Source organism: Aulonocara stuartgranti, assembly GCF_965226115.1.
Source record: "Aulonocara stuartgranti genome assembly, chromosome: 19".
In the NCBI taxonomy this organism is placed as follows: domain Eukaryota; kingdom Metazoa; phylum Chordata; class Actinopteri; order Cichliformes; family Cichlidae; genus Aulonocara; species Aulonocara stuartgranti.
Genome location: NC_138955.1, coordinates 29,134,706 through 29,141,860, shown reverse-complemented (window position 1 = coordinate 29,141,860; position 7,155 = coordinate 29,134,706). Strand labels below are relative to the sequence as shown.

At 40.4% G+C, this 7,155-nt stretch overlaps 1 long non-coding RNA gene across 1 annotated transcript; it reads left to right on the top strand.

Annotated features, from left to right (window-relative positions):
- Window positions 1-3,370: 3,370 nt before the first annotated feature.
- Window positions 3,371-6,866, top strand: LOC309695964. The gene is made up of 2 exons (XR_014273270.1): window positions 3,371-5,653; window positions 5,880-6,866. It is a non-coding gene; the product is annotated as an uncharacterized lncRNA (long non-coding RNA).
- The last annotated feature ends 289 nt before the right edge of the window (window positions 6,867-7,155 follow it).

Sequence of the window (7,155 nt, the reverse complement as noted above, 5' to 3'; positions counted from 1 at the left end):
CTTTCCCTTTTTGTGGATTTCTGCCTGTGTATGCAACGATACCTCCTTCAGTGGTTACTACAAAAACTCCACTTTGGGCTGCTTTATTCTTTTGGACTTTCACTGCATGTTCTGCATACTGCAAAGCATCGGGTAGGTTCCCAGTATTTTGGGTGACCCAATGTTTATCTACATGAGCTCTAACTTTTGGGAGGAGGCCCTTCAAAAATGCATTTTTTAGCTGTTGTTGGTAGGGTGTCTCCGGGCCTTCAGTATATTCTAAACCTGAATTTTGTCGGAAGACTGGGCGCAGTCTATCCAGAAAATCAGAGGCTGTCTCATTTTATTTCTGTTTAGTCTCTCCTATTTTTGCATAATCAGGTCTTGGGGCTAGTATGGTTCTAATTCTCTCATACACTGGTTGTAGCGCTGCTTGTATTGAGTCAGGACACAAAAAGACAAAGAAAAATGCTGTCAGAAACAAAGCAGAAGTGTCAGGGGAAAACTGAGCTCACAGACAGCTGCATGTGTGGGCTTTTAATAGCATGCAGCCTCTGATCTAAAAAATAATAAAATAAATAAAGATAAAAGAAAATGTGTAACATGCTCATCAACTTAGCGGTGTCCACATATTTAATTCAGCTTCTCAATCCTGTAGGTTTAGTTATTATCTACAGGGTTTGGCTTATTAGTTGTTATTATAAACGTGCTCCACATCTCAGTAATATTTTATCTAGGATAAATTACAGGTTTTCAAACAGGTTAAGTGCCTCTATGCACCTAATTGGTTTAGATATTGCCTTTATTTTCTTCATCTCATATGTCATTATACTGAGTTTGAGCAAACCTTAAGCTTGATGCAGACGACTTCATAACAGTTGTCCATCTCACATCATACTGACTAGGATACTTCCTGTTATTAATTTTATACCATTATTAATATTATTAATAGTTAGGATCATCTTACTCAGCAAACAGATGATTTAGAATTCATCCAATCTGTACAAATTTCCTTTTTCCTATTTTTAGACTGGTCTTCTGTTTGCCTCATCTCAGATCCAACCTTCATTCACATTCATTCTCTCTGTTGCATGTCGAACCAAGTAGTTTATTATTATATTTTATTTTGTATCCATCAAGGACTGTGGGAGAGCTGCAGTTCTCACCCATTTCCAAGCTGGAGACATTTATCTTTTCACACACTTTCCTCGGCTGAACAATGACACAGCCATAATCTACCTTATGCATCTCTCTTTTTATAGAAAAGGTTTTCATGTGAATGATTTCCTTTTATTTATTTTATACAATCTGGGCATGATCGTCATGCCAAGTATATTACATTATTTAGTTCTGTTTGGAGGGTCTCCACGTAGGACAATTTAGTTTCTTTGGATTTCTCCACCTATTTGCGCTTATTTTGGCCGGCACCTGGATGGATTTTCTCCATCCACTGCTCATCAGCGGTTAATTCAGGTCTTGTGGGTTCATTTCCCATTTTAATTTATTTGTTTTATGTTTATTTTATTAATACTGCCAACACATACACTATGAAGTTTGGTGGATACAAAGGTCGGAGGAGGTTATTGAGGCAGCCTTCTACCCTGAGCTAAACTCAGGGCGGCCCCAATTTTATGCGATGAAGCGCAACCTTTCTCTTTCCCACCACACAATACCTCACAGGAAAACAGAAGAGTAGCACAGAGACCTAGAGTCTCTATTCAAAGGCGTACTTACTCTTTACACATATACATTGCGCGCTTAAAAAAAACCTGCTTTTACTCGACACTCCTTCCCTTGTTAAAGTTTTTAGCGGGTGCGATCCACACAGGAAGTGCAATCCCGTCTTATAGGTTACTTTCTAACCTTCCCTTGTTAAAGTTTTTAGCGGGTGCGATCCACACAGGAAGTGCAATCCCGTCTTATAGGTTACTTTCGAACCTTCGGTTCACACAGGACCTCTCTTAGTGTCCACACAGGACTCTTATTATCCACACAGGATTCTACAGGTATGAGTGTCGTTGTAAAGTCGATTTATTTCAAACGCATGATGTTTATGACTGTGTTATATTCACCTTCAAAGTAGCGCTGTGTTCTTATCCGGTGTTATCGAGTCCTGTCGCCGTGAAGCCTGAGTAAACACCGGCCAGCAGACGAATTTACGACTGTGGTCTTTCCTCATCTTCCTGGAAGCGAGCGTTTCAGTGCAGGCGGTCACGACGTCAGGATCCGAAGACTCCGTCTGTGGACAGTTGGACTAATAATATCAGTCAACTATCCGGCTCGAAGGACCAATTAAATGTCAGTAGTTTGTTGACATTATATACTAAGAAGGAATACAAGACAGTCAGAGAGTTTTCAAAGAACTACGTGCACGGGTGAGAGAGAATGGATACTCACACCGAAGTGCTGCAGTCAGGCTTTATTTATACACAGAAGCAGTTTCATGACATTTCCTCTTTTTCAGACTTGAGTATATCTAAAGATAGTAAAGATGTATGTGTGAATGTATGTGTGTGTGTAGTCGCTCTCTTTCAGAGAAGACGGTTTTTTCCTGTTACCAAGGAGCCTCTTCCTCTATTCAGCAGTTAAAGCAGAGTTCATGTGTCTATGCACACGTGTCAAAGGCATAAAAATATGTGAACACTATGTGCTCCTTTAAGCTTTGCATTACATGAGTAAATAAACAGATAATACAGTAAAACAATAGAAATAAGCAAAATAGTAAAATCTTATAACAACGATAAATTAGACTAAGAAGTGTTAATCACACTAACAATCGGTTCATTGAGCCTGCAACTGTGTTTCTTATAGATTTGTTTTTTGGTTGCAGCAGGCAGCAGATTTTGGAGAAAAAAACCTACATCACCTAAACAGCACCTAGCAGCAGAGAGACACAATTAGAGCTTGGGTGGCGAGCATATTTGAGCTTTTAGCAACTGAAGTGACCTCTGAAAAGTGAAACTGGTTGACTTCTGGTGACTCACCCAGATTGCAGGCTTGGCTGTTGAGGGCGTAAGGCTGCTGCTGATAGGCCCACTCCTCGTCGTTGGGAGCGGAGATGATGAACAGGCGATGTCTCCATCGGAACCTGCAATCACAGAAAATTTGAGTCTGGATTTAAGTGGCACTTTGGTCCCGCAGTGAGAGCTCTGTACCAAGACAAGGAGTTTGTGCTTGTGTGCTACATATTCCCCCTATTACTGCCAGAGGGTGACAACCCGGAATTATGGTCAAAAACCTGCCAGATCTCTACACTGTGTTCGGGGGGGATTCAGGTCTCTATGGCAACAAAAGACAGCCTGTCTTTAGACATCTCCAGGAGAAAATGTGACTGAAATTATTCAGGCTTGAGGAATGGCAGGGTTTTTGTTACTTTTGATTTTCATGGAACACACACATGCAGGCTGCTGCAGTCTGCCAAGTGCTGCTCAGAATTATTTAATTGTGGTCCAGCTGACTGCAACAGATATTTGACTGATGTGGACACAGCATGATGGGACCACCCAGTAATTCCAACTACACAGACTATATCGATCCTTGGGGGAACAACCTATATATGGCATCAATCTCAATAAAATGTTGTAATAGAAACTGTACTGAATACCTCAATTTGTCATGCAAATCTTGCACCTATGGAATGGTTTGTGCGTGCTATTTTTAAGCTACAAGTTAATGCTACATCAGCATGGGTGCTCTTATCCAGTGTTAATTTCACTGACCAATTATTTTTGTCATAATTTTTGTCAGTTACCTTTGTTTTCATGATGAAAGGGAGACAATAACTAACTAAAAACTAGTGCACGAGAAAAAAAAGTGCAATGGAATATATTGATACTTTGGTCTAAAAAAAAATAAAAAATGTGAGATCCAATCAGAAATATTTAAGCTGTGTACAAAGGCCCCAGGGCAGACCCAGGACACGCTGGAAAGATTATATCTCTCGGCTGGCCTGGGAACGCCTTGGTGTTCCCCCGGATAAGCTGGAGGAGGTGGCTGGGGAGCAGTGATGCCGGTAACGCGTTGCTTAGTAACGCGTTACTCCAAATATGACCACTTTTTCAGTAACGACTAATCTAACGCGTTACTATTTCCATAACAGTAGTCAGATTAAAGTTACTTGTTCAAACCACTGTGCGTTACTATTTTTTAAGCAAAAAGATTTGGTTTCTTCTTTTCGTCTCAGCGGATGACAAACGCATACGTGTCGTGAAACGTCACATAAGCGACAGGTCACGTTTCCCGCTCACAAGCAGCCAGCGACGTAAAAAAGTGTAAACAACAATGGAGGGAGAGTGATGTTCGTTCTTTAGCTGGAAATATAGTCACTATTTTGAGTTTCTGTCAACTAAAGATTTAAATATTAAGGTTCGTTGTACACTCTGTGTTGGCGAAAAAGTGTTATCTACCTTCAAAAACACTACGTCAAACTTAAAGAAACATTTGGAGTCGCAGCACAGCTCAGTCAAACTCACAGAGAGAGTCCCACCAAGTGGTCCGAAGCAGAGAGCCGTGACTTCCGCAGAAGGTCCTACACCCCCCAAACAACAAAAGTTGGACTTTGGTGCAAAACCAGTAAGTGATGAAGAATTGAAGAAGTTGGTCGCGCAGTATATTGTAGAAGAAATGCTACCTATAAACACTGTTGACTCGCCCTCGTTTCGTGCCATAATAAAAAAGATCCCTACTTCTGTTAATGCCGAGCTGCCTCACCGAACGACTTTTACTTCTTACTTGGAGAAGGAGTTTACAGAAATGGAGAGAAATTTGAAGGCCACACTGAAAGAGATTGACTTTGTTTCAACTACCGTGGATATTTGGACTGCTAACAACAGAAGCTATATGGGAGTAACGCTCCACTGGATCAGTAGAACCACATTAGAGCGCCACAAGGTTGCATTAGCATGTAGGCGAATTCGTGGTAGACACACGTATGATGTCATTGGTACAGAAATCGAAAACATCCACTCCTCTTATGGATTACTCAACAAAGTAGTTGCAACAGTTACTGATAATGGATCCAACTTTGTTAAGGCGTTTCAAGTTTATCATCCTGTCACGGAGTCCGATGATGAGATGGAGGAGGAAGAGTCCAGCCCCAAAGACGACGATGTCACTTTTTCTGATCTGTCAGAAATCCTCTCGGCTGAGAATGAAAGTGATGGTCAGCTGTCTCTTCCCCCGCACCGCAGGTGTGCTTCGCACACCATCAACATAATTTGCACACGTGATGTGGAGAAACATTTAACAACTAATGCAGAGAGCAGGGCTGTGTATAGGAGCAGCACAGCAAAATGCACAGCTCTTTGGACCAAATCGAGTAGATCTACACTTGCATCAGAAACAGTGGAAGAAATCAGCAAAAGAAAGCTCCTAATACCAACATCCACAAGGTGGAATTCCTTTTTTGATGCTGTAAAGAGAATTGCAGAAATCCCCATGGGTGAGCTGAATACTCTGTGCACAAAGCTAGGACTGAAGTGCTTCAAAGATCAAGAATACCAGTTCCTGCATGAGTACTGCATGTCCATGAAACCTCTGACTGCAGCACTGGACATTTTACAAGGCGACTGTCCATACTTTACTACCAACACTTGAAGTTCTGATGCAGAAGACCCAGGCTGTGAAAGATGACCTCTCCAGGATGACTGCAGGCCTTCCAGATGCCATTGTACAGGTACGCTCTATCTTGAAATTAGTCAGATTTTTTGCTTCATACAATTCACAAACATGGAACAGAATATTAATTATCATTGAAAAATAAGATTAAAACAATTAAAATGTTTACAAGTAACCTAAAACAAAATAAATCCATAATACTGATCTCATATTAGGCATGGTTTGCAAATAATTCAATAACATAATAAATTGTAGGCATAAAAAATATCAATTATGTTTTTTAGGCTATTCAGACTCATTTCGCCGGTGTGCTGGACGACAAAGATGCCCTTCTTGCAGCTGCCAGTTGTCCAAAATTCAAACTCCGATGGCTGAGAGATGCAGGAAGGAGGGAGCGAGTAAAACAGCTTCTGACAGCAGAGTGTTGCACCACTGTTCCTCTGGCAAAAAACCCTGCCAGTGTGCCCAGTGCTACTACATCTAGCAGCCAAGGTGAGATGGACTTTTTCACTTTTGAGGCAGAGCCAGAGGAGGAGACCTATTCTGCAGAAAAAGAAGTCATGGACTACCTGATGTCAGGCTACGACCTTCAGATTCTGCATAAATTTTCAAGCATAAAGACAATTTTTTTAAAGTATAACACTCCAACCCCATCAAGTGCTCCTGTGGAGCGGCTTTTTAGTCTGGGAGGTTTGGTGCTCACGCCTAAAAGACATCGACTTTCTGACAAAAGGTTTGAGAAGCTTCTGTTAATGAGGTACAACCACTGGTTTACTCGCTCCACTCTACTGTTTCCCCCATAACATGCGATGACAACATATACTGAAAAAACAGAGAATGGGGAATCCAATTTAAATAACTATTTACAAGTAATTAAATTAAGTTTATCAAAGTCACTTAATAAACTTATTAAAGTTTTCAAGTTGATTAACTTAAATCAATTACCTGCAAGGAAGTAAGGCAATTTAAGTTGGACCTGCAGTCTCTTTTTTTTTTCATAAGATTAGTCCAAAGTTACAAAAGCGGACAATAGTGTTTACATGTGGATGGTATAAAAAGTATCTTAAGGGAAGTCAAGAAAGACTCTTTGTTTGTTTTTGTTTTTTTATAAAAAGTATTTATGTTAAGTGAAGTAACAAGACTGTCTTTATTTTCATACAAACAAGTATTTCTGTCAGGAAAAAAGTTTTAAGTTCAACTTCAAATGTCAGGAGATATATTGTTGACATTACTGTTAAAATACACTTCCAATAAAGTGAGTATTGGCAAAATTGGTTGATGTTTTTATGTTGAGGCAGTGGGGAGTGTTATTGGCTGCTTCTGAAAGTAACTAATAAAGTAACTAGTAATCTAACTTAGTTACTTTAAAAATAAACTAATCAGTAAAGTAACTAAGTTACTTTTGGAAGGAGTAATCAGTAGTCCGTAATATATTACTTTTTCAAAGTAACTGTGGCAACACTGCTGGGGAGAGGGAGGTCTGGGCTTCTCTGCTTAGGCTGCTGCCCCCGCGACCTGGCCTCGGATAAAGCGGATGAAGATGATGATGATGACAAAGGC